The 21696-nt window shown below is 29.8% G+C and overlaps 46 non-coding genes and 1 pseudogene across 46 annotated transcripts; 2 read left to right on the top strand and 45 right to left on the bottom strand.

Annotated features, from left to right (window-relative positions):
- Positions 1 to 369: 369 nt before the first annotated feature.
- Positions 370 to 488, bottom strand: LOC119615432. The gene has a single exon (XR_005232452.1). It is a non-coding gene; the product is annotated as a 5S ribosomal RNA (ribosomal RNA).
- Positions 489 to 826: 338 nt separating this feature from the next.
- Positions 827 to 945, bottom strand: LOC119615430. The gene has a single exon (XR_005232450.1). It is a non-coding gene; the product is annotated as a 5S ribosomal RNA (ribosomal RNA).
- A 339-nt stretch (positions 946 to 1284) lies between these two features.
- LOC119615429 lies at positions 1285 to 1403 on the bottom strand. Its single transcript, XR_005232449.1, has one exon. It is a non-coding gene; the product is annotated as a 5S ribosomal RNA (ribosomal RNA).
- A 341-nt stretch (positions 1404 to 1744) lies between these two features.
- Positions 1745 to 1863, bottom strand: LOC119615428. Its single transcript, XR_005232448.1, has one exon. It is a non-coding gene; the product is annotated as a 5S ribosomal RNA (ribosomal RNA).
- A 342-nt stretch (positions 1864 to 2205) lies between these two features.
- On the bottom strand, positions 2206 to 2324 carry LOC119615427. Its single transcript, XR_005232447.1, has one exon. It is a non-coding gene; the product is annotated as a 5S ribosomal RNA (ribosomal RNA).
- A 343-nt stretch (positions 2325 to 2667) lies between these two features.
- LOC119615426 lies at positions 2668 to 2786 on the bottom strand. Its single transcript, XR_005232446.1, has one exon. It is a non-coding gene; the product is annotated as a 5S ribosomal RNA (ribosomal RNA).
- Positions 2787 to 3127: 341 nt separating this feature from the next.
- On the bottom strand, positions 3128 to 3246 carry LOC119615425. The gene has a single exon (XR_005232445.1). It is a non-coding gene; the product is annotated as a 5S ribosomal RNA (ribosomal RNA).
- A 341-nt stretch (positions 3247 to 3587) lies between these two features.
- On the bottom strand, positions 3588 to 3706 carry LOC119615424. The gene has a single exon (XR_005232444.1). It is a non-coding gene; the product is annotated as a 5S ribosomal RNA (ribosomal RNA).
- A 341-nt stretch (positions 3707 to 4047) lies between these two features.
- LOC119615423 lies at positions 4048 to 4166 on the bottom strand. The gene has a single exon (XR_005232443.1). It is a non-coding gene; the product is annotated as a 5S ribosomal RNA (ribosomal RNA).
- A 342-nt stretch (positions 4167 to 4508) lies between these two features.
- Positions 4509 to 4627, bottom strand: LOC119615422. Its single transcript, XR_005232442.1, has one exon. It is a non-coding gene; the product is annotated as a 5S ribosomal RNA (ribosomal RNA).
- A 342-nt stretch (positions 4628 to 4969) lies between these two features.
- On the bottom strand, positions 4970 to 5088 carry LOC119615420. Its single transcript, XR_005232441.1, has one exon. It is a non-coding gene; the product is annotated as a 5S ribosomal RNA (ribosomal RNA).
- Positions 5089 to 5430: 342 nt separating this feature from the next.
- LOC119615418 lies at positions 5431 to 5549 on the bottom strand. The gene has a single exon (XR_005232439.1). It is a non-coding gene; the product is annotated as a 5S ribosomal RNA (ribosomal RNA).
- Positions 5550 to 5891: 342 nt separating this feature from the next.
- On the bottom strand, positions 5892 to 6010 carry LOC119615417. Its single transcript, XR_005232438.1, has one exon. It is a non-coding gene; the product is annotated as a 5S ribosomal RNA (ribosomal RNA).
- A 342-nt stretch (positions 6011 to 6352) lies between these two features.
- LOC119615416 lies at positions 6353 to 6471 on the bottom strand. The gene has a single exon (XR_005232437.1). It is a non-coding gene; the product is annotated as a 5S ribosomal RNA (ribosomal RNA).
- Positions 6472 to 6814: 343 nt separating this feature from the next.
- Positions 6815 to 6933, bottom strand: LOC119615415. The gene has a single exon (XR_005232436.1). It is a non-coding gene; the product is annotated as a 5S ribosomal RNA (ribosomal RNA).
- A 341-nt stretch (positions 6934 to 7274) lies between these two features.
- Positions 7275 to 7393, bottom strand: LOC119615414. The gene has a single exon (XR_005232435.1). It is a non-coding gene; the product is annotated as a 5S ribosomal RNA (ribosomal RNA).
- Positions 7394 to 7734: 341 nt separating this feature from the next.
- LOC119615413 lies at positions 7735 to 7853 on the bottom strand. Its single transcript, XR_005232434.1, has one exon. It is a non-coding gene; the product is annotated as a 5S ribosomal RNA (ribosomal RNA).
- Positions 7854 to 8196: 343 nt separating this feature from the next.
- Positions 8197 to 8315, bottom strand: LOC119615412. The gene has a single exon (XR_005232433.1). It is a non-coding gene; the product is annotated as a 5S ribosomal RNA (ribosomal RNA).
- A 342-nt stretch (positions 8316 to 8657) lies between these two features.
- LOC119615411 lies at positions 8658 to 8776 on the bottom strand. The gene has a single exon (XR_005232432.1). It is a non-coding gene; the product is annotated as a 5S ribosomal RNA (ribosomal RNA).
- A 341-nt stretch (positions 8777 to 9117) lies between these two features.
- On the bottom strand, positions 9118 to 9236 carry LOC119615410. The gene has a single exon (XR_005232431.1). It is a non-coding gene; the product is annotated as a 5S ribosomal RNA (ribosomal RNA).
- A 342-nt stretch (positions 9237 to 9578) lies between these two features.
- LOC119615409 lies at positions 9579 to 9697 on the bottom strand. The gene has a single exon (XR_005232430.1). It is a non-coding gene; the product is annotated as a 5S ribosomal RNA (ribosomal RNA).
- A 342-nt stretch (positions 9698 to 10039) lies between these two features.
- On the bottom strand, positions 10040 to 10158 carry LOC119615407. Its single transcript, XR_005232428.1, has one exon. It is a non-coding gene; the product is annotated as a 5S ribosomal RNA (ribosomal RNA).
- Positions 10159 to 10499: 341 nt separating this feature from the next.
- LOC119615406 lies at positions 10500 to 10618 on the bottom strand. Its single transcript, XR_005232427.1, has one exon. It is a non-coding gene; the product is annotated as a 5S ribosomal RNA (ribosomal RNA).
- A 342-nt stretch (positions 10619 to 10960) lies between these two features.
- Positions 10961 to 11079, bottom strand: LOC119615405. Its single transcript, XR_005232426.1, has one exon. It is a non-coding gene; the product is annotated as a 5S ribosomal RNA (ribosomal RNA).
- A 341-nt stretch (positions 11080 to 11420) lies between these two features.
- LOC119615404 lies at positions 11421 to 11539 on the bottom strand. The gene has a single exon (XR_005232425.1). It is a non-coding gene; the product is annotated as a 5S ribosomal RNA (ribosomal RNA).
- A 342-nt stretch (positions 11540 to 11881) lies between these two features.
- On the bottom strand, positions 11882 to 12000 carry LOC119615403. The gene has a single exon (XR_005232424.1). It is a non-coding gene; the product is annotated as a 5S ribosomal RNA (ribosomal RNA).
- A 341-nt stretch (positions 12001 to 12341) lies between these two features.
- Positions 12342 to 12460, bottom strand: LOC119615402. The gene has a single exon (XR_005232423.1). It is a non-coding gene; the product is annotated as a 5S ribosomal RNA (ribosomal RNA).
- A 342-nt stretch (positions 12461 to 12802) lies between these two features.
- Positions 12803 to 12921, bottom strand: LOC119615401. Its single transcript, XR_005232422.1, has one exon. It is a non-coding gene; the product is annotated as a 5S ribosomal RNA (ribosomal RNA).
- A 342-nt stretch (positions 12922 to 13263) lies between these two features.
- Positions 13264 to 13382, bottom strand: LOC119615400. Its single transcript, XR_005232421.1, has one exon. It is a non-coding gene; the product is annotated as a 5S ribosomal RNA (ribosomal RNA).
- Positions 13383 to 13724: 342 nt separating this feature from the next.
- LOC119615399 lies at positions 13725 to 13843 on the bottom strand. The gene has a single exon (XR_005232420.1). It is a non-coding gene; the product is annotated as a 5S ribosomal RNA (ribosomal RNA).
- Positions 13844 to 14185: 342 nt separating this feature from the next.
- Positions 14186 to 14304, bottom strand: LOC119615398. The gene has a single exon (XR_005232419.1). It is a non-coding gene; the product is annotated as a 5S ribosomal RNA (ribosomal RNA).
- A 343-nt stretch (positions 14305 to 14647) lies between these two features.
- LOC119615396 lies at positions 14648 to 14766 on the bottom strand. Its single transcript, XR_005232417.1, has one exon. It is a non-coding gene; the product is annotated as a 5S ribosomal RNA (ribosomal RNA).
- Positions 14767 to 15108: 342 nt separating this feature from the next.
- On the bottom strand, positions 15109 to 15227 carry LOC119615395. Its single transcript, XR_005232416.1, has one exon. It is a non-coding gene; the product is annotated as a 5S ribosomal RNA (ribosomal RNA).
- A 341-nt stretch (positions 15228 to 15568) lies between these two features.
- LOC119615394 lies at positions 15569 to 15687 on the bottom strand. Its single transcript, XR_005232415.1, has one exon. It is a non-coding gene; the product is annotated as a 5S ribosomal RNA (ribosomal RNA).
- A 341-nt stretch (positions 15688 to 16028) lies between these two features.
- On the bottom strand, positions 16029 to 16147 carry LOC119615393. Its single transcript, XR_005232414.1, has one exon. It is a non-coding gene; the product is annotated as a 5S ribosomal RNA (ribosomal RNA).
- Positions 16148 to 16489: 342 nt separating this feature from the next.
- On the bottom strand, positions 16490 to 16608 carry LOC119615392. The gene has a single exon (XR_005232413.1). It is a non-coding gene; the product is annotated as a 5S ribosomal RNA (ribosomal RNA).
- A 342-nt stretch (positions 16609 to 16950) lies between these two features.
- On the bottom strand, positions 16951 to 17069 carry LOC119615391. Its single transcript, XR_005232412.1, has one exon. It is a non-coding gene; the product is annotated as a 5S ribosomal RNA (ribosomal RNA).
- Positions 17070 to 17410: 341 nt separating this feature from the next.
- Positions 17411 to 17529, bottom strand: LOC119615390. Its single transcript, XR_005232411.1, has one exon. It is a non-coding gene; the product is annotated as a 5S ribosomal RNA (ribosomal RNA).
- A 342-nt stretch (positions 17530 to 17871) lies between these two features.
- LOC119615389 lies at positions 17872 to 17990 on the bottom strand. The gene has a single exon (XR_005232410.1). It is a non-coding gene; the product is annotated as a 5S ribosomal RNA (ribosomal RNA).
- Positions 17991 to 18332: 342 nt separating this feature from the next.
- LOC119615388 lies at positions 18333 to 18451 on the bottom strand. The gene has a single exon (XR_005232409.1). It is a non-coding gene; the product is annotated as a 5S ribosomal RNA (ribosomal RNA).
- A 342-nt stretch (positions 18452 to 18793) lies between these two features.
- Positions 18794 to 18912, bottom strand: LOC119615387. The gene has a single exon (XR_005232408.1). It is a non-coding gene; the product is annotated as a 5S ribosomal RNA (ribosomal RNA).
- A 342-nt stretch (positions 18913 to 19254) lies between these two features.
- LOC119615431 lies at positions 19255 to 19373 on the bottom strand. The gene has a single exon (XR_005232451.1). It is a non-coding gene; the product is annotated as a 5S ribosomal RNA (ribosomal RNA).
- Positions 19374 to 19712: 339 nt separating this feature from the next.
- On the bottom strand, positions 19713 to 19831 carry LOC119615419. Its single transcript, XR_005232440.1, has one exon. It is a non-coding gene; the product is annotated as a 5S ribosomal RNA (ribosomal RNA).
- Positions 19832 to 20174: 343 nt separating this feature from the next.
- On the bottom strand, positions 20175 to 20293 carry LOC119615408. The gene has a single exon (XR_005232429.1). It is a non-coding gene; the product is annotated as a 5S ribosomal RNA (ribosomal RNA).
- Positions 20294 to 20629: 336 nt separating this feature from the next.
- On the bottom strand, positions 20630 to 20749 carry LOC119615433 (annotated as a pseudogene).
- A 251-nt stretch (positions 20750 to 21000) lies between these two features.
- Positions 21001 to 21119, top strand: LOC119615397. The gene has a single exon (XR_005232418.1). It is a non-coding gene; the product is annotated as a 5S ribosomal RNA (ribosomal RNA).
- A 339-nt stretch (positions 21120 to 21458) lies between these two features.
- Positions 21459 to 21577, top strand: LOC119615386. The gene has a single exon (XR_005232407.1). It is a non-coding gene; the product is annotated as a 5S ribosomal RNA (ribosomal RNA).
- The last annotated feature ends 119 nt before the right edge of the window (positions 21578 to 21696 follow it).

Below are 21696 nucleotides of genomic sequence, written 5' to 3'. Positions count from 1 at the left end.
CGATGTATTCAGCGTGGTATGGTCGTTGGCGAAAGAACATAATCTTATTTGCTACTTATAAAAACATGAAACAAACATCTCTTACTAGCAAAACATAACAAAACAAAAAGCTTGTCATATTACAATGATAATTTGTTATGTTAAACTTAAACATTCATATGTAAGAAATGTAAAGCAAAACAAAAAAAAATCAATTCTGCTGCTGTTTTGCTTTTGTATGTTAATAAATTGCAGTATTGGAGTGAATGTTCATTAATTTTAATGGTTTTTTCTCAATTTTTAACAATTTTTATATTTTTTTTTGAAATTTTCAATAAATTATCTTAATTTTTAAGAAATTTTATTTTAAAAATACAAAAGTTGTTGTGATGCCAACAACACGCGGTGTTCCCAAGCGGTCCCCCATCTAAGTACTAACCGCGCCCGACGCTGCTTAATTTCGGTGATCGGACGAGAACCGATGTATTCAGCGTGGTATGGTCGTTGGCGAAAGAACATAATCTTATTTGCTACTTATAAAAACATGAAACAAACATCTCTTACTAGCAAAACATAACAAAACAAAAAGCTTGTCATATTACAATGATAATTTGTTATGTTAAACTTAAACATTCATATGTAAAGAAATGTAAAAGCAAAACAAAAAATCAATTCTGCTGCTGTTTTGCTTTTGTATGTTAATAAATTGCAGTATTGGAGTGAATGTTCATTAATTTTAATGGTTTTTTCTCAATTTTAACAATTTTTTATATTTTTTTTTGAAATTTTCAATAAATTATCTTAATTTTAAGAAATTTTATTTAAAAAATACAAAAAGTTGTTGTGATGCCAACAACACGCGGTGTTCCCAAGCGGTCCCCCATCTAAGTACTAACCGCGCCCGACGCTGCTTAATTTCGGTGATCGGACGAGAACCGATGTATTCAGCGTGGTATGGTCGTTGGCGAAAGAACATAATCTTATTTGCTACTTATAAAAACATGAAACAAACATCTCTTACTAGCAAAACATAACAAAACAAAAAGCTTGTCATATTACAATGATAATTTGTTATGTTAAACTTAAACATTCATATGTAAAGAAATGTAAAAGCAAAACAAAAAATCAATTCTGCTGCTGTTTTTGCTTTTGTATGTTAATAAATTGCAGTATTGGAGTGAATGTTCATTAATTTTAATGGTTTTTTCTCAATTTTTAACAATTTTTATATTTTTTTTGAATTTTCAATAAATTATCTTAATTTTTAAGAAATTTTATTTTAAAAAATACAAAAAGTTGTTGTGATGCCAACAACACGCGGTGTTCCCAAGCGGTCCCCCATCTAAGTACTAACCGCGCCCGACGCTGCTTAATTTCGGTGATCGGACGAGAACCGATGTATTCAGCGTGGTATGGTCGTTGGCGAAAGAACATAATCTTATTTGCTACTTATAAAAACATGAAACAAACATCTCTTACTAGCAAAACATAACAAAACAAAAAGCTTGTCATATTACAATGATAATTTGTTATGTTAAACTTAAACATTCATATGTAAAGAAATGTAAAAGCAAAACAAAAAATCAATTCTGCTGCTGTTTTTGCTTTTGTATGTTAATAAATTGCAGTATTGGAGTGAATGTTCATTAATTTTAATGGTTTTTTCTCAATTTTTAACAATTTTTTATATTTTTTTTGAAATTTTCAATAAATTATCTTAATTTTTAAGAAATTTTATTTTAAAAAATACAAAAAGTTGTTGTGATGCCAACAACACGCGGTGTTCCCAAGCGGTCCCCCATCTAAGTACTAACCGCGCCCGACGCTGCTTAATTTCGGTGATCGGACGAGAACCGATGTATTCAGCGTGGTATGGTCGTTGGCGAAAGAACATAATCTTATTTGCTACTTATAAAAACATGAAACAAACATCTCTTACTAGCAAAACATAACAAAACAAAAAGCTTGTCATATTACAATGATAATTTGTTATGTTAAACTTAAACATTCATATGTAAAGAAATGTAAAAGCAAAACAAAAAATCAATTCTGCTGCTGTTTTTGCTTTTGTATGTTAATAAATTGCAGTATTGGAGTGAATGTTCATTAATTTTAATGGTTTTTTCTCAATTTTTAACAATTTTTTATATTTTTTTTTGAAATTTTCAATAAATTATCTTAATTTTTAAGAAATTTTATTTTAAAAAATACAAAAAGTTGTTGTGATGCCAACAACACGCGGTGTTCCCAAGCGGTCCCCCATCTAAGTACTAACCGCGCCCGACGCTGCTTAATTTCGGTGATCGGACGAGAACCGATGTATTCAGCGTGGTATGGTCGTTGGCGAAAGAACATAATCTTATTTGCTACTTATAAAAACATGAAACAAACATCTCTTACTAGCAAAACATAACAAAACAAAAAGCTTGTCATATTACAATGATAATTTGTTATGTTAAACTTAAACATTCATATGTAAAGAAATGTAAAAGCAAAACAAAAAAATCAATTCTGCTGCTGTTTTTGCTTTTGTATGTTAATAAATTGCAGTATTGGAGTGAATGTTCATTAATTTTAATGGTTTTTTCTCAATTTTTAACAATTTTTTATATTTTTTTTTGAAATTTTCAATAAATTATCTTAATTTTTAAGAAATTTTATTTTAAAAAATACAAAAAGTTGTTGTGATGCCAACAACACGCGGTGTTCCCAAGCGGTCCCCCATCTAAGTACTAACCGCGCCCGACGCTGCTTAATTTCGGTGATCGGACGAGAACCGATGTATTCAGCGTGGTATGGTCGTTGGCGAAAGAACATAATCTTATTTGCTACTTATAAAAACATGAAACAAACATCTCTTACTAGCAAAACATAACAAAACAAAAAGCTTGTCATATTACAATGATAATTTGTTATGTTAAACTTAAACATTCATATGTAAAGAAATGTAAAAGCAAAACAAAAAATCAATTCTGCTGCTGTTTTTGCTTTTGTATGTTAATAAATTGCAGTATTGGAGTGAATGTTCATTAATTTTAATGGTTTTTTCTCAATTTTAACAATTTTTTATATTTTTTTTTGAAATTTTCAATAAATTATCTTAATTTTTAAGAAATTTTATTTTAAAAAATACAAAAAGTTGTTGTGATGCCAACAACACGCGGTGTTCCCAAGCGGTCCCCCATCTAAGTACTAACCGCGCCCGACGCTGCTTAATTTCGGTGATCGGACGAGAACCGATGTATTCAGCGTGGTATGGTCGTTGGCGAAAGAACATAATCTTATTTGCTACTTATAAAAACATGAAACAAACATCTCTTACTAGCAAAACATAACAAAACAAAAAGCTTGTCATATTACAATGATAATTTGTTATGTTAAACTTAAACATTCATATGTAAAGAAATGTAAAAGCAAAACAAAAAATCAATTCTGCTGCTGTTTTTGCTTTTGTATGTTAATAAATTGCAGTATTGGAGTGAATGTTCATTAATTTTAATGGTTTTTTCTCAATTTTTAACAATTTTTATATTTTTTTTTGAAATTTTCAATAAATTATCTTAATTTTTAAGAAATTTTATTTTAAAAAATACAAAAAGTTGTTGTGATGCCAACAACACGCGGTGTTCCCAAGCGGTCCCCCATCTAAGTACTAACCGCGCCCGACGCTGCTTAATTTCGGTGATCGGACGAGAACCGATGTATTCAGCGTGGTATGGTCGTTGGCGAAAGAACATAATCTTATTTGCTACTTATAAAAACATGAAACAAACATCTCTTACTAGCAAAACATAACAAAACAAAAAGCTTGTCATATTACAATGATAATTTGTTATGTTAAACTTAAACATTCATATGTAAAGAAATGTAAAAGCAAAACAAAAAATCAATTCTGCTGCTGTTTTTGCTTTTGTATGTTAATAAATTGCAGTATTGGAGTGAATGTTCATTAATTTTAATGGTTTTTTCTCAATTTTTAACAATTTTTTATATTTTTTTTGAAATTTTCAATAAATTATCTTAATTTTTAAGAAATTTTATTTTAAAAAATACAAAAAGTTGTTGTGATGCCAACAACACGCGGTGTTCCCAAGCGGTCCCCCATCTAAGTACTAACCGCGCCCGACGCTGCTTAATTTCGGTGATCGGACGAGAACCGATGTATTCAGCGTGGTATGGTCGTTGGCGAAAGAACATAATCTTATTTGCTACTTATAAAAACATGAAACAAACATCTCTTACTAGCAAAACATAACAAAACAAAAAGCTTGTCATATTACAATGATAATTTGTTATGTTAAACTTAAACATTCATATGTAAAGAAATGTAAAAGCAAAACAAAAAATCAATTCTGCTGCTGTTTTTGCTTTTGTATGTTAATAAATTGCAGTATTGGAGTGAATGTTCATTAATTTTAATGGTTTTTTCTCAATTTTTAACAATTTTTTATATTTTTTTTTGAAATTTTCAATAAATTATCTTAATTTTTAAGAAATTTTATTTTAAAAAATACAAAAAGTTGTTGTGATGCCAACAACACGCGGTGTTCCCAAGCGGTCCCCCATCTAAGTACTAACCGCGCCCGACGCTGCTTAATTTCGGTGATCGGACGAGAACCGATGTATTCAGCGTGGTATGGTCGTTGGCGAAAGAACATAATCTTATTTGCTACTTATAAAAACATGAAACAAACATCTCTTACTAGCAAAACATAACAAAACAAAAAGCTTGTCATATTACAATGATAATTTGTTATGTTAAACTTAAACATTCATATGTAAAGAAATGTAAAAGCAAAACAAAAAATCAATTCTGCTGCTGTTTTTGCTTTTGTATGTTAATAAATTGCAGTATTGGAGTGAATGTTCATTAATTTTAATGGTTTTTTCTCAATTTTTAACAATTTTTTATATTTTTTTTTGAAATTTTCAATAAATTATCTTAATTTTTAAGAAATTTTATTTTAAAAAATACAAAAAGTTGTTGTGATGCCAACAACACGCGGTGTTCCCAAGCGGTCCCCCATCTAAGTACTAACCGCGCCCGACGCTGCTTAATTTCGGTGATCGGACGAGAACCGATGTATTCAGCGTGGTATGGTCGTTGGCGAAAGAACATAATCTTATTTGCTACTTATAAAAACATGAAACAAACATCTCTTACTAGCAAAACATAACAAAACAAAAAGCTTGTCATATTACAATGATAATTTGTTATGTTAAACTTAAACATTCATATGTAAAGAAATGTAAAAGCAAAACAAAAAATCAATTCTGCTGCTGTTTTTGCTTTTGTATGTTAATAAATTGCAGTATTGGAGTGAATGTTCATTAATTTTAATGGTTTTTTCTCAATTTTTAACAATTTTTTATATTTTTTTTTGAAATTTTCAATAAATTATCTTAATTTTTAAGAAATTTTATTTTAAAAAATACAAAAAGTTGTTGTGATGCCAACAACACGCGGTGTTCCCAAGCGGTCCCCCATCTAAGTACTAACCGCGCCCGACGCTGCTTAATTTCGGTGATCGGACGAGAACCGATGTATTCAGCGTGGTATGGTCGTTGGCGAAAGAACATAATCTTATTTGCTACTTATAAAAACATGAAACAAACATCTCTTACTAGCAAAACATAACAAAACAAAAAGCTTGTCATATTACAATGATAATTTGTTATGTTAAACTTAAACATTCATATGTAAAGAAATGTAAAAGCAAAACAAAAAATCAATTCTGCTGCTGTTTTTGCTTTTGTATGTTAATAAATTGCAGTATTGGAGTGAATGTTCATTAATTTTAATGGTTTTTTCTCAATTTTTAACAATTTTTTATATTTTTTTTTGAAATTTTCAATAAATTATCTTAATTTTTAAGAAATTTTATTTTAAAAAATACAAAAAGTTGTTGTGATGCCAACAACACGCGGTGTTCCCAAGCGGTCCCCCATCTAAGTACTAACCGCGCCCGACGCTGCTTAATTTCGGTGATCGGACGAGAACCGATGTATTCAGCGTGGTATGGTCGTTGGCGAAAGAACATAATCTTATTTGCTACTTATAAAAACATGAAACAAACATCTCTTACTAGCAAAACATAACAAAACAAAAAGCTTGTCATATTACAATGATAATTTGTTATGTTAAACTTAAACATTCATATGTAAAGAAATGTAAAAGCAAAACAAAAAATCAATTCTGCTGCTGTTTTTGCTTTTGTATGTTAATAAATTGCAGTATTGGAGTGAATGTTCATTAATTTTAATGGTTTTTTCTCAATTTTTAACAATTTTTTATATTTTTTTTTGAAATTTTCAATAAATTATCTTAATTTTTAAGAAATTTTATTTTAAAAAATACAAAAAGTTGTTGTGATGCCAACAACACGCGGTGTTCCCAAGCGGTCCCCCATCTAAGTACTAACCGCGCCCGACGCTGCTTAATTTCGGTGATCGGACGAGAACCGATGTATTCAGCGTGGTATGGTCGTTGGCGAAAGAACATAATCTTATTTGCTACTTATAAAAACATGAAACAAACATCTCTTACTAGCAAAACATAACAAAACAAAAAGCTTGTCATATTACAATGATAATTTGTTATGTTAAACTTAAACATTCATATGTAAAGAAATGTAAAAGCAAAACAAAAAATCAATTCTGCTGCTGTTTTTGCTTTTGTATGTTAATAAATTGCAGTATTGGAGTGAATGTTCATTAATTTTAATGGTTTTTTTCTCAATTTTTAACAATTTTTTATATTTTTTTTTGAAATTTTCAATAAATTATCTTAATTTTTAAGAAATTTTATTTTAAAAAATACAAAAAGTTGTTGTGATGCCAACAACACGCGGTGTTCCCAAGCGGTCCCCCATCTAAGTACTAACCGCGCCCGACGCTGCTTAATTTCGGTGATCGGACGAGAACCGATGTATTCAGCGTGGTATGGTCGTTGGCGAAAGAACATAATCTTATTTGCTACTTATAAAAACATGAAACAAACATCTCTTACTAGCAAAACATAACAAAACAAAAAGCTTGTCATATTACAATGATAATTTGTTATGTTAAACTTAAACATTCATATGTAAAGAAATGTAAAAGCAAAACAAAAAATCAATTCTGCTGCTGTTTTTGCTTTTGTATGTTAATAAATTGCAGTATTGGAGTGAATGTTCATTAATTTTAATGGTTTTTTCTCAATTTTTAACAATTTTTTATATTTTTTTTGAAATTTTCAATAAATTATCTTAATTTTTAAGAAATTTTATTTTAAAAAATACAAAAAGTTGTTGTGATGCCAACAACACGCGGTGTTCCCAAGCGGTCCCCCATCTAAGTACTAACCGCGCCCGACGCTGCTTAATTTCGGTGATCGGACGAGAACCGATGTATTCAGCGTGGTATGGTCGTTGGCGAAAGAACATAATCTTATTTGCTACTTATAAAAACATGAAACAAACATCTCTTACTAGCAAAACATAACAAAACAAAAAGCTTGTCATATTACAATGATAATTTGTTATGTTAAACTTAAACATTCATATGTAAAGAAATGTAAAAGCAAAACAAAAAATCAATTCTGCTGCTGTTTTTGCTTTTGTATGTTAATAAATTGCAGTATTGGAGTGAATGTTCATTAATTTTAATGGTTTTTTCTCAATTTTTAACAATTTTTTATATTTTTTTTTGAAATTTTCAATAAATTATCTTAATTTTAAGAAATTTTATTTTAAAAAATACAAAAAGTTGTTGTGATGCCAACAACACGCGGTGTTCCCAAGCGGTCCCCCATCTAAGTACTAACCGCGCCCGACGCTGCTTAATTTCGGTGATCGGACGAGAACCGATGTATTCAGCGTGGTATGGTCGTTGGCGAAAGAACATAATCTTATTTGCTACTTATAAAAACATGAAACAAACATCTCTTACTAGCAAAACATAACAAAACAAAAAGCTTGTCATATTACAATGATAATTTGTTATGTTAAACTTAAACATTCATATGTAAAGAAATGTAAAAGCAAAACAAAAAATCAATTCTGCTGCTGTTTTTGCTTTTGTATGTTAATAAATTGCAGTATTGGAGTGAATGTTCATTAATTTTAATGGTTTTTTTCTCAATTTTTAACAATTTTTTATATTTTTTTTTGAAATTTTCAATAAATTATCTTAATTTTTAAGAAATTTTATTTTAAAAAATACAAAAAGTTGTTGTGATGCCAACAACACGCGGTGTTCCCAAGCGGTCCCCCATCTAAGTACTAACCGCGCCCGACGCTGCTTAATTTCGGTGATCGGACGAGAACCGATGTATTCAGCGTGGTATGGTCGTTGGCGAAAGAACATAATCTTATTTGCTACTTATAAAAACATGAAACAAACATCTCTTACTAGCAAAACATAACAAAACAAAAAGCTTGTCATATTACAATGATAATTTGTTATGTTAAACTTAAACATTCATATGTAAAGAAATGTAAAAGCAAAACAAAAAATCAATTCTGCTGCTGTTTTTGCTTTTGTATGTTAATAAATTGCAGTATTGGAGTGAATGTTCATTAATTTTAATGGTTTTTTCTCAATTTTTAACAATTTTTTATATTTTTTTTTGAAATTTTCAATAAATTATCTTAATTTTTAAGAAATTTTATTTTAAAAAATACAAAAAGTTGTTGTGATGCCAACAACACGCGGTGTTCCCAAGCGGTCCCCCATCTAAGTACTAACCGCGCCCGACGCTGCTTAATTTCGGTGATCGGACGAGAACCGATGTATTCAGCGTGGTATGGTCGTTGGCGAAAGAACATAATCTTATTTGCTACTTATAAAAACATGAAACAAACATCTCTTACTAGCAAAACATAACAAAACAAAAAGCTTGTCATATTACAATGATAATTTGTTATGTTAAACTTAAACATTCATATGTAAAGAAATGTAAAAGCAAAACAAAAAATCAATTCTGCTGCTGTTTTTGCTTTTGTATGTTAATAAATTGCAGTATTGGAGTGAATGTTCATTAATTTTAATGGTTTTTTCTCAATTTTTAACAATTTTTTATATTTTTTTTTGAAATTTTCAATAAATTATCTTAATTTTAAGAAATTTTATTTTAAAAAATACAAAAAGTTGTTGTGATGCCAACAACACGCGGTGTTCCCAAGCGGTCCCCCATCTAAGTACTAACCGCGCCCGACGCTGCTTAATTTCGGTGATCGGACGAGAACCGATGTATTCAGCGTGGTATGGTCGTTGGCGAAAGAACATAATCTTATTTGCTACTTATAAAAACATGAAACAAACATCTCTTACTAGCAAAACATAACAAAACAAAAAGCTTGTCATATTACAATGATAATTTGTTATGTTAAACTTAAACATTCATATGTAAAGAAATGTAAAAGCAAAACAAAAAATCAATTCTGCTGCTGTTTTTGCTTTTGTATGTTAATAAATTGCAGTATTGGAGTGAATGTTCATTAATTTTAATGGTTTTTTCTCAATTTTTAACAATTTTTTATATTTTTTTTTGAAATTTTCAATAAATTATCTTAATTTTTAAGAAATTTTATTTTAAAAAATACAAAAAGTTGTTGTGATGCCAACAACACGCGGTGTTCCCAAGCGGTCCCCCATCTAAGTACTAACCGCGCCCGACGCTGCTTAATTTCGGTGATCGGACGAGAACCGATGTATTCAGCGTGGTATGGTCGTTGGCGAAAGAACATAATCTTATTTGCTACTTATAAAAACATGAAACAAACATCTCTTACTAGCAAAACATAACAAAACAAAAAGCTTGTCATATTACAATGATAATTTGTTATGTTAAACTTAAACATTCATATGTAAAGAAATGTAAAAGCAAAACAAAAAATCAATTCTGCTGCTGTTTTTGCTTTTGTATGTTAATAAATTGCAGTATTGGAGTGAATGTTCATTAATTTTAATGGTTTTTTCTCAATTTTTAACAATTTTTTATATTTTTTTTTGAAATTTTCAATAAATTATCTTAATTTTTAAGAAATTTTATTTTAAAAAATACAAAAAGTTGTTGTGATGCCAACAACACGCGGTGTTCCCAAGCGGTCCCCCATCTAAGTACTAACCGCGCCCGACGCTGCTTAATTTCGGTGATCGGACGAGAACCGATGTATTCAGCGTGGTATGGTCGTTGGCGAAAGAACATAATCTTATTTGCTACTTATAAAACATGAAACAAACATCTCTTACTAGCAAAACATAACAAAACAAAAAGCTTGTCATATTACAATGATAATTTGTTATGTTAAACTTAAACATTCATATGTAAAGAAATGTAAAAGCAAAACAAAAAATCAATTCTGCTGCTGTTTTTGCTTTTGTATGTTAATAAATTGCAGTATTGGAGTGAATGTTCATTAATTTTAATGGTTTTTTCTCAATTTTTAACAATTTTTTATATTTTTTTTTGAAATTTTCAATAAATTATCTTAATTTTTAAGAAATTTTATTTTAAAAAATACAAAAAGTTGTTGTGATGCCAACAACACGCGGTGTTCCCAAGCGGTCCCCCATCTAAGTACTAACCGCGCCCGACGCTGCTTAATTTCGGTGATCGGACGAGAACCGATGTATTCAGCGTGGTATGGTCGTTGGCGAAAGAACATAATCTTATTTGCTACTTATAAAAACATGAAACAAACATCTCTTACTAGCAAAACATAACAAAACAAAAAGCTTGTCATATTACAATGATAATTTGTTATGTTAAACTTAAACATTCATATGTAAAGAAATGTAAAAGCAAAACAAAAAATCAATTCTGCTGCTGTTTTTGCTTTTGTATGTTAATAAATTGCAGTATTGGAGTGAATGTTCATTAATTTTAATGGTTTTTTCTCAATTTTTAACAATTTTTTATATTTTTTTTTGAAATTTTCAATAAATTATCTTAATTTTTAAGAAATTTTATTTTAAAAAATACAAAAAGTTGTTGTGATGCCAACAACACGCGGTGTTCCCAAGCGGTCCCCCATCTAAGTACTAACCGCGCCCGACGCTGCTTAATTTCGGTGATCGGACGAGAACCGATGTATTCAGCGTGGTATGGTCGTTGGCGAAAGAACATAATCTTATTTGCTACTTATAAAAACATGAAACAAACATCTCTTACTAGCAAAACATAACAAAACAAAAAGCTTGTCATATTACAATGATAATTTGTTATGTTAAACTTAAACATTCATATGTAAAGAAATGTAAAAGCAAAACAAAAAATCAATTCTGCTGCTGTTTTTGCTTTTGTATGTTAATAAATTGCAGTATTGGAGTGAATGTTCATTAATTTTAATGGTTTTTTCTCAATTTTTAACAATTTTTTATATTTTTTTTTGAAATTTTCAATAAATTATCTTAATTTTTAAGAAATTTTATTTTAAAAATACAAAAAGTTGTTGTGATGCCAACAACACGCGGTGTTCCCAAGCGGTCCCCCATCTAAGTACTAACCGCGCCCGACGCTGCTTAATTTCGGTGATCGGACGAGAACCGATGTATTCAGCGTGGTATGGTCGTTGGCGAAAGAACATAATCTTATTTGCTACTTATAAAAACATGAAACAAACATCTCTTACTAGCAAAACATAACAAAACAAAAAGCTTGTCATATTACAATGATAATTTGTTATGTTAAACTTAAACATTCATATGTAAAGAAATGTAAAAGCAAAACAAAAAATCAATTCTGCTGCTGTTTTTGCTTTTGTATGTTAATAAATTGCAGTATTGGAGTGAATGTTCATTAATTTTAATGGTTTTTTCTCAATTTTTAACAATTTTTTATATTTTTTTTTGAAATTTTCAATAAATTATCTTAATTTTTAAGAAATTTTATTTTAAAAAATACAAAAAGTTGTTGTGATGCCAACAACACGCGGTGTTCCCAAGCGGTCCCCCATCTAAGTACTAACCGCGCCCGACGCTGCTTAATTTCGGTGATCGGACGAGAACCGATGTATTCAGCGTGGTATGGTCGTTGGCGAAAGAACATAATCTTATTTGCTACTTATAAAAACATGAAACAAACATCTCTTACTAGCAAAACATAACAAAACAAAAAGCTTGTCATATTACAATGATAATTTGTTATGTTAAACTTAAACATTCATATGTAAAGAAATGTAAAAGCAAAACAAAAAATCAATTCTGCTGCTGTTTTTGCTTTTGTATGTTAATAAATTGCAGTATTGGAGTGAATGTTCATTAATTTTAATGGTTTTTTCTCAATTTTTAACAATTTTTTATATTTTTTTTTGAAATTTTCAATAAATTATCTTAATTTTTAAGAAATTTTATTTTAAAAAATACAAAAGTTGTTGTGATGCCAACAACACGCGGTGTTCCCAAGCGGTCCCCCATCTAAGTACTAACCGCGCCCGACGCTGCTTAATTTCGGTGATCGGACGAGAACCGATGTATTCAGCGTGGTATGGTCGTTGGCGAAAGAACATAATCTTATTTGCTACTTATAAAAACATGAAACAAACATCTCTTACTAGCAAAACATAACAAAACAAAAAGCTTGTCATATTACAATGATAATTTGTTATGTTAAACTTAAACATTCATATGTAAAGAAATGTAAAAGCAAAACAAAAAATCAATTCTGCTGCTGTTTTTGCTTTTGTATGTTAATAAATTGCAGTATTGGAGTGAATGTTCATTAATTTTAATGGTTTTTTCTCAATTTTTAACAATTTTTTATATTTTTTTTTGAAATTTTCAATAAATTATCTTAATTTTTAAGAAATTTTATTTTAAAAAATACAAAAAGTTGTTGTGATGCCAACAACACGCGGTGTTCCCAAGCGGTCCCCCATCTAAGTACTAACCGCGCCCGACGCTGCTTAATTTCGGTGATCGGACGAGAACCGATGTATTCAGCGTGGTATGGTCGTTGGCGAAAGAACATAATCTTATTTGCTACTTATAAAAACATGAAACAAACATCTCTTACTAGCAAAACATAACAAAACAAAAAGCTTGTCATATTACAATGATAATTTGTTATGTTAAACTTAAACATTCATATGTAAAGAAATGTAAAAGCAAAACAAAAAATCAATTCTGCTGCTGTTTTTGCTTTTGTATGTTAATAAATTGCAGTATTGGAGTGAATGTTCATTAATTTTAATGGTTTTTTCTCAATTTTTAACAATTTTTTATATTTTTTTTTGAAATTTTCAATAAATTATCTTAATTTTTAAGAAATTTTATTTTAAAAAATACAAAAAGTTGTTGTGATGCCAACAACACGCGGTGTTCCCAAGCGGTCCCCCATCTAAGTACTAACCGCGCCCGACGCTGCTTAATTTCGGTGATCGGACGAGAACCGATGTATTCAGCGTGGTATGGTCGTTGGCGAAAGAACATAATCTTATTTGCTACTTATAAAAACATGAAACAAACATCTCTTACTAGCAAAACATAACAAAACAAAAAGCTTGTCATATTACAATGATAATTTGTTATGTTAAACTTAAACATTCATATGTAAAGAAATGTAAAAGCAAAACAAAAAATCAATTCTGCTGCTGTTTTTGCTTTTGTATGTTAATAAATTGCAGTATTGGAGTGAATGTTCATTAATTTTAATGGTTTTTTCTCAATTTTTAACAATTTTTTATATTTTTTTTTGAAATTTTCAATAAATTATCTTAATTTTTAAGAAATTTTATTTTAAAAAATACAAAAAGTTGTTGTGATGCCAACAACACGCGGTGTTCCCAAGCGGTCCCCCATCTAAGTACTAACCGCGCCCGACGCTGCTTAATTTCGGTGATCGGACGAGAACCGATGTATTCAGCGTGGTATGGTCGTTGGCGAAAGAACATAATCTTATTTGCTACTTATAAAAACATGAAACAAACATCTCTTACTAGCAAAACATAACAAAACAAAAAGCTTGTCATATTACAATGATAATTTGTTATGTTAAACTTAAACATTCATATGTAAAGAAATGTAAAAGCAAAACAAAAAATCAATTCTGCTGCTGTTTTTGCTTTTGTATGTTAATAAATTGCAGTATTGGAGTGAATGTTCATTAATTTTAATGGTTTTTTCTCAATTTTTAACAATTTTTTATATTTTTTTTTGAAATTTTCAATAAATTATCTTAATTTTTAAGAAATTTTATTTTAAAAAATACAAAAAGTTGTTGTGATGCCAACAACACGCGGTGTTCCCAAGCGGTCCCCCATCTAAGTACTAACCGCGCCCGACGCTGCTTAATTTCGGTGATCGGACGAGAACCGATGTATTCAGCGTGGTATGGTCGTTGGCGAAAGAACATAATCTTATTTGCTACTTATAAAAACATGAAACAAACATCTCTTACTAGCAAAACATAACAAAACAAAAAGCTTGTCATATTACAATGATAATTTGTTATGTTAAACTTAAACATTCATATGTAAAGAAATGTAAAAGCAAAACAAAAAATCAATTCTGCTGCTGTTTTTGCTTTTGTATGTTAATAAATTGCAGTATTGGAGTGAATGTTCATTAATTTTAATGGTTTTTTTCTCAATTTTTAACAATTTTTTATATTTTTTTTTGAAATTTTCAATAAATTATCTTAATTTTTAAGAAATTTTATTTTAAAAAATACAAAAAGTTGTTGTGATGCCAACAACACGCGGTGTTCCCAAGCGGTCCCCCATCTAAGTACTAACCGCGCCCGACGCTGCTTAATTTCGGTGATCGGACGAGAACCGATGTATTCAGCGTGGTATGGTCGTTGGCGAAAGAACATAATCTTATTTGCTACTTATAAAAACATGAAACAAACATCTCTTACTAGCAAAACATAACAAAACAAAAAGCTTGTCATATTACAATGATAATTTGTTATGTTAAACTTAAACATTCATATGTAAAGAAATGTAAAAGCAAAACAAAAAATCAATTCTGCTGCTGTTTTTGCTTTTGTATGTTAATAAATTGCAGTATTGGAGTGAATGTTCATTAATTTTAATGGTTTTTTCTCAATTTTTAACAATTTTTTATATTTTTTTTTGAAATTTTCAATAAATTATCTTAATTTTTAAGAAATTTTATTTTAAAAAATACAAAAAGTTGTTGTGATGCCAACAACACGCGGTGTTCCCAAGCGGTCCCCCATCTAAGTACTAACCGCGCCCGACGCTGCTTAATTTCGGTGATCGGACGAGAACCGATGTATTCAGCGTGGTATGGTCGTTGGCGAAAGAACATAATCTTATTTGCTACTTATAAAAACATGAAACAAACATCTCTTACTAGCAAAACATAACAAAACAAAAAGCTTGTCATATTACAATGATAATTTGTTATGTTAAACTTAAACATTCATATGTAAAGAAATGTAAAAGCAAAACAAAAAATCAATTCTGCTGCTGTTTTTGCTTTTGTATGTTAATAAATTGCAGTATTGGAGTGAATGTTCATTAATTTTAATGGTTTTTTCTCAATTTTTAACAATTTTTTATATTTTTTTTTGAAATTTTCAATAAATTATCTTAATTTTTAAGAAATTTTATTTTAAAAATACAAAAAGTTGTTGTGATGCCAACAACACGCGGTGTTCCCAAGCGGTCCCCCATCTAAGTACTAACCGCGCCCGACGCTGCTTAATTTCGGTGATCGGACGAGAACCGATGTATTCAGCGTGGTATGGTCGTTGGCGAAAGAACATAATCTTATTTGCTACTTATAAAAACATGAAACAAACATCTCTTACTAGCAAACATAACAAAACAAAAAGCTTGTCATATTACAATGATAATTTGTTATGTTAAACTTAAACATTCATATGTAAAGAAATGTAAAAGCAAAACAAAAAATCAATTCTGCTGCTGTTTTTGCTTTTGTATGTTAATAAATTGCAGTATTGGAGTGAATGTTCATTAATTTTAATGGTTTTTTCTCAATTTTTAACAATTTTTTATATTTTTTTTTGAAATTTTCAATAAATTATCTTAATTTTTAAGAAATTTTATTTTAAAAAATACAAAAAGTTGTTGTGATGCCAACAACACGCGGTGTTCCCAAGCGGTCCCCCATCTAAGTACTAACCGCGCCCGACGCTGCTTAATTTCGGTGATCGGACGAGAACCGATGTATTCAGCGTGGTATGGTCGTTGGCGAAAGAACATAATCTTATTTGCTACTTATAAAAACATGAAACAAACATCTCTTACTAGCAAAACATAACAAAACAAAAAGCTTGTCATATTACAATGATAATTTGTTATGTTAAACTTAAACATTCATATGTAAAGAAATGTAAAAGCAAAACAAAAAATCAATTCTGCTGCTGTTTTTGCTTTTGTATGTTAATAAATTGCAGTATTGGAGTGAATGTTCATTAATTTTAATGGTTTTTTCTCAATTTTTAACAATTTTTTATATTTTTTTTTGAAATTTTCAATAAATTATCTTAATTTTTAAGAAATTTTATTTTAAAAAATACAAAAAGTTGTTGTGATGCCAACAACACGCGGTGTTCCCAAGCGGTCCCCCATCTAAGTACTAACCGCGCCCGACGCTGCTTAATTTCGGTGATCGGACGAGAACCGATGTATTCAGCGTGGTATGGTCGTTGGCGAAAGAACATAATCTTATTTGCTACTTATAAAAACATGAAACAAACATCTCTTACTAGCAAAACATAACAAAACAAAAAGCTTGTCATATTACAATGATAATTTGTTATGTTAAACTTAAACATTCATATGTAAAGAAATGTAAAAGCAAAACAAAAAATCAATTCTGCTGCTGTTTTTGCTTTTGTATGTTAATAAATTGCAGTATTGGAGTGAATGTTCATTAATTTTAATGGTTTTTTCTCAATTTTTAACAATTTTTTATATTTTTTTTTGAAATTTTCAATAAATTATCTTAATTTTTAAGAAATTTTATTTTAAAAAATACAAAAAGTTGTTGTGATGCCAACAACACGCGGTGTTCCCAAGCGGTCCCCCATCTAAGTACTAACCGCGCCCGACGCTGCTTAATTTCGGTGATCGGACGAGAACCGATGTATTCAGCGTGGTATGGTCGTTGGCGAAAGAACATAATCTTATTTGCTACTTATAAAAACATGAAACAAACATCTCTTACTAGCAAAACATAACAAAACAAAAAGCTTGTCATATTACAATGATAATTTGTTATGTTAAACTTAAACATTCATATGTAAAGAAATGTAAAAGCAAAACAAAAATCAATTCTGCTGCTGTTTTTGCTTTTGTATGTTAATAAATTGCAGTATTGGAGTGAATGTTCATTAATTTTAATGGTTTTTTCTCAATTTTTAACAATTTTTTATATTTTTTTTTGAAATTTTCAATAAATTATCTTAATTTTTAAGAAATTTTATTTTAAAAAATACAAAAAGTTGTTGTGATGCCAACAACACGCGGTGTTCCCAAGCGGTCCCCCATCTAAGTACTAACCGCGCCCGACGCTGCTTAATTTCGGTGATCGGACGAGAACCGATGTATTCAGCGTGGTATGGTCGTTGGCGAAAGAACATAATCTTATTTGCTACTTATAAAAACATGAAACAAACATCTCTTACTAGCAAAACATAACAAAACAAAAAGCTTGTCATATTACAATGATAATTTGTTATGTTAAACTTAAACATTCATATGTAAAGAAATGTAAAAGCAAAACAAAAAATCAATTCTGCTGCTGTTTTTGCTTTTGTATGTTAATAAATTGCAGTATTGGAGTGAATGTTCATTAATTTTAATGGTTTTTTCTCAATTTTTAACAATTTTTTATATTTTTTTTTGAAATTTTCAATAAATTATCTTAATTTTTAAGAAATTTTATTTTAAAAAATACAAAAAGTTGTTGTGATGCCAACAACACGCGGTGTTCCCAAGCGGTCCCCCATCTAAGTACTAACCGCGCCCGACGCTGCTTAATTTCGGTGATCGGACGAGAACCGATGTATTCAGCGTGGTATGGTCGTTGGCGAAAGAACATAATCTTATTTGCTACTTATAAAAACATGAAACAAACATCTCTTACTAGCAAAACATAACAAAACAAAAAGCTTGTCATATTACAATGATAATTTGTTATGTTAAACTTAAACATTCATATGTAAAGAAATGTAAAAGCAAAACAAAAAATCAATTCTGCTGCTGTTTTTGCTTTTGTATGTTAATAAATTGCAGTATTGGAGTGAATGTTCATTAATTTTAATGGTTTTTTCTCAATTTTTAACAATTTTTTATATTTTTTTTTGAAATTTTCAATAAATTATCTTAATTTTTAAGAAATTTTATTTTAAAAAATACAAAAAGTTGTTGTGATGCCAACAACACGCGGTGTTCCCAAGCGGTCCCCCATCTAAGTACTAACCGCGCCCGACGCTGCTTAATTTCGGTGATCGGACGAGAACCGATGTATTCAGCGTGGTATGGTCGTTGGCGAAAGAACATAATCTTATTTGCTACTTATAAAAACATGAAACAAACATCTCTTACTAGCAAAACATAACAAAACAAAAAGCTTGTCATATTACAATGATAATTTGTTATGTTAAACTTAAACATTCATATGTAAAGAAATGTAAAAGCAAAACAAAAATCAATTCTGCTGCTGTTTTTGCTTTTGTATGTTAATAAATTGCAGTATTGGAGTGAATGTTCATTAATTTTAATGGTTTTTTCTCAATTTTTAACAATTTTTTATATTTTTTTTTTGAAATTTTCAATAAATTATCTTAATTTTTAAGAAATTTTATTTTAAAAAATACAAAAAGTTGTTGTGATGCCAACAACACGCGGTGTTCCCAAGCGGTCCCCCATCTAAGTACTAACCGCGCCCGACGCTGCTTAATTTCGGTGATCGGACGAGAACCGATGTATTCAGCGTGGTATGGTCGTTGGCGAAAGAACATAATCTTATTTGCTACTTATAAAAACATGAAACAAACATCTCTTACTAGCAAAACATAACAAAACAAAAAGCTTGTCATATTACAATGATAATTTGTTATGTTAAACTTAAACATTCATATGTAAAGAAATGTAAAAGCAAAACAAAAAATCAATTCTGCTGCTGTTTTTGCTTTTGTATGTTAATAAATTGCAGTATTGGAGTGAATGTTCATTAATTTTAATGGTTTTTTCTCAATTTTTAACAATTTTTTATATTTTTTTTTGAAATTTTCAATAAATTATCTTAATTTTTAAGAAATTTTATTTTAAAAAATACAAAAAGTTGTTGTGATGCCAACAACACGCGGTGTTCCCAAGCGGTCCCCCATCTAAGTACTAACCGCGCCCGACGCTGCTTAATTTCGGTGATCGGACGAGAACCGATGTATTCAGCGTGGTATGGTCGTTGGCGAAAGAACATAATCTTATTTGCTACTTATAAAAACATGAAACAAACATCTCTTACTAGCAAAACATAACAAAACAAAAAGCTTGTCATATTACAATGATAATTTGTTATGTTAAACTTAAACATTCATATGTAAAGAAATGTAAAAGCAAAACAAAAATCAATTCTGCTGCTGTTTTTGCTTTTGTATGTTAATAAATTGCAGTATTGGAGTGAATGTTCATTAATTTTAATGGTTTTTTCTCAATTTTTAACAATTTTTTATATTTTTTTTTGAAATTTTCAATAAATTATCTTAATTTTTAAGAAATTTTATTTTAAAAATACAAAAGTTGTTGTGATGCCAACAACACGCGGTGTTCCCAAGCGGTCCCCCATCTAAGTACTAACCGCGCCCGACGCTGCTTAATTTCGGTGATCGGACGAGAACCGATGTATTCAGCGTGGTATGGTCGTTGGCGAAAGAACATAATCTTATTTGCTACTTATAAAAACATGAAACAAACATCTCTTACTAGCAAAACATAACAAAACAAAAAGCTTGTCATATTACAATGATAATTTGTTATGTTAAACTTAAACATTCATATGTAAAGAAATGTAAAAGCAAAACAAAAAATCAATTCTGCTGCTGTTTTTGCTTTTGTATGTTAATAAATTGCAGTATTGGAGTGAATGTTCATTAATTTTAATGGTTTTTTTCTCAATTTTTAACAATTTTTTATATTTTTTTTTGAAATTTTCAATAAATTATCTTAATTTTTAAGAAATTTTATTTTAAAAAATACAAAAAGTTGTTGTGATGCCAACAACACGCGGTGTTCCCAAGCGGTCCCCCATCTAAGTACTAACCGCGCCCGACGCTGCTTAATTTCGGTGATCGGACGAGAACCGATGTATTCAGCGTGGTATGGTCGTTGGCGAAAGAACATAATCTTATTTGCTACTTATAAAAACATGAAACAAACATCTCTTACTAGCAAAACATAACAAAACAAAAAGCTGTCATATTACAATGATAATTTGTTATGTAAACTTAAACATTCATATGTAAAGAAATGTAAAAGCAAAACAAAAATCCATTCTGCTGCTGTTTTTGCTTTGTATGTTAATAAATTGCAGTATTGGAGTGAATGTTCATTAATTTTAATGGTTTTTTCTCAATTTTTAACAATTTTTTATATTTTTTTTTGAAATTTTCATAAATTATCTTAATTTTAAGAAATTTTATTTTAAAAAATACAAAAAGTTGTTGTGATGCCAACCACACGCGGTGTTCCCAAGCGGTCCCCCATCTAAGTACTAACCGCGCCCGACGCTGCTTAATTTCGGTGATCGGACGAGAAACCGATGTATTCAGCGTGGTATGGTCGTTGGCGAAAGAACATAATCTTATTTGCTACTTATAAAAACATGAAACAAACATCTTACTAGCAAAAACATAACAAAACAAAAAAGCTTGTCATATTACAATGATAATTTGTTGTTTTACATTTCTTTACATATGAATGTTTAAGTTAACATAACAAATTATCATTGTAATATGACAAGCTTTTTGTTTTGTTATGTTTGCTAGTAAGAGATGTTTGTTTCATGTTTTTATAAGTAGCAAAAAGATTATGTTCTTTCGCCAACGACCATACCACGCTGAATACATCGGTTCTCGTCCGATCACCGAAATTAAGCAGCGTCGGGCGCGGTTAGTACTTAGATGGGGGACCGCTTGGGAACACCGCGTGTTGTTGGCATCACAACAACTTTTTGTATTTTTTAAAATAAAATTTCTTAAAAATTAAGATAATTTATTGAAAATTTCAAAAAAAATATAAAAAATTGTTAAAATTGAGAAAAAACCATTAAAATTAATGAACATTCACTCCAATACTGCAATTTATTAACATACAAAGCAAAAACAGCAGCAGAATTGATTTTTTGTTTTGCTTTTACATTTCTTTACATATGAATGTTTAAGTTTAACATAACAAATTATCATTGTAATATGACAAGCTTTTTGTTTTGTTATGTTTTGCTAGTAAGAGATGTTTGTTTCATGTTTTTATAAGTAGCAAATAAGATTATGTTCTTTCGCCAACGACCATACCACGCTGAATACATCGGTTCTCGTCCGATCACCGAAATTAAGCAGCGTCGGGCGCGGTTAGTACTTAGATGGGGGACCGCTTGGGAACACCGCGTGTTGTTGGCATCACAACAACTTTTTGTATTTTTTAAAATAAAATTTCTTAAAAATTAAGATAATTTATTGAAAATTTCAAAAAAAAATAAAAAATTGTTAAAAATTGAGAAAAAACCATTAAAATTAAT

The sequence above is a fragment of the Lucilia sericata genome, unplaced genomic scaffold (genome assembly GCF_015586225.1).
Source record: "Lucilia sericata isolate MDLA Ls3-8-SP2 unplaced genomic scaffold, ASM1558622v1 Contig005154F_arrow, whole genome shotgun sequence".
Taxonomy (NCBI): Eukaryota; Metazoa; Arthropoda; class Insecta; order Diptera; family Calliphoridae; genus Lucilia; species Lucilia sericata.
Note: the sequence above shows the minus strand (reverse complement) of the source record. Positions and strands in the feature narration are given on the sequence as shown.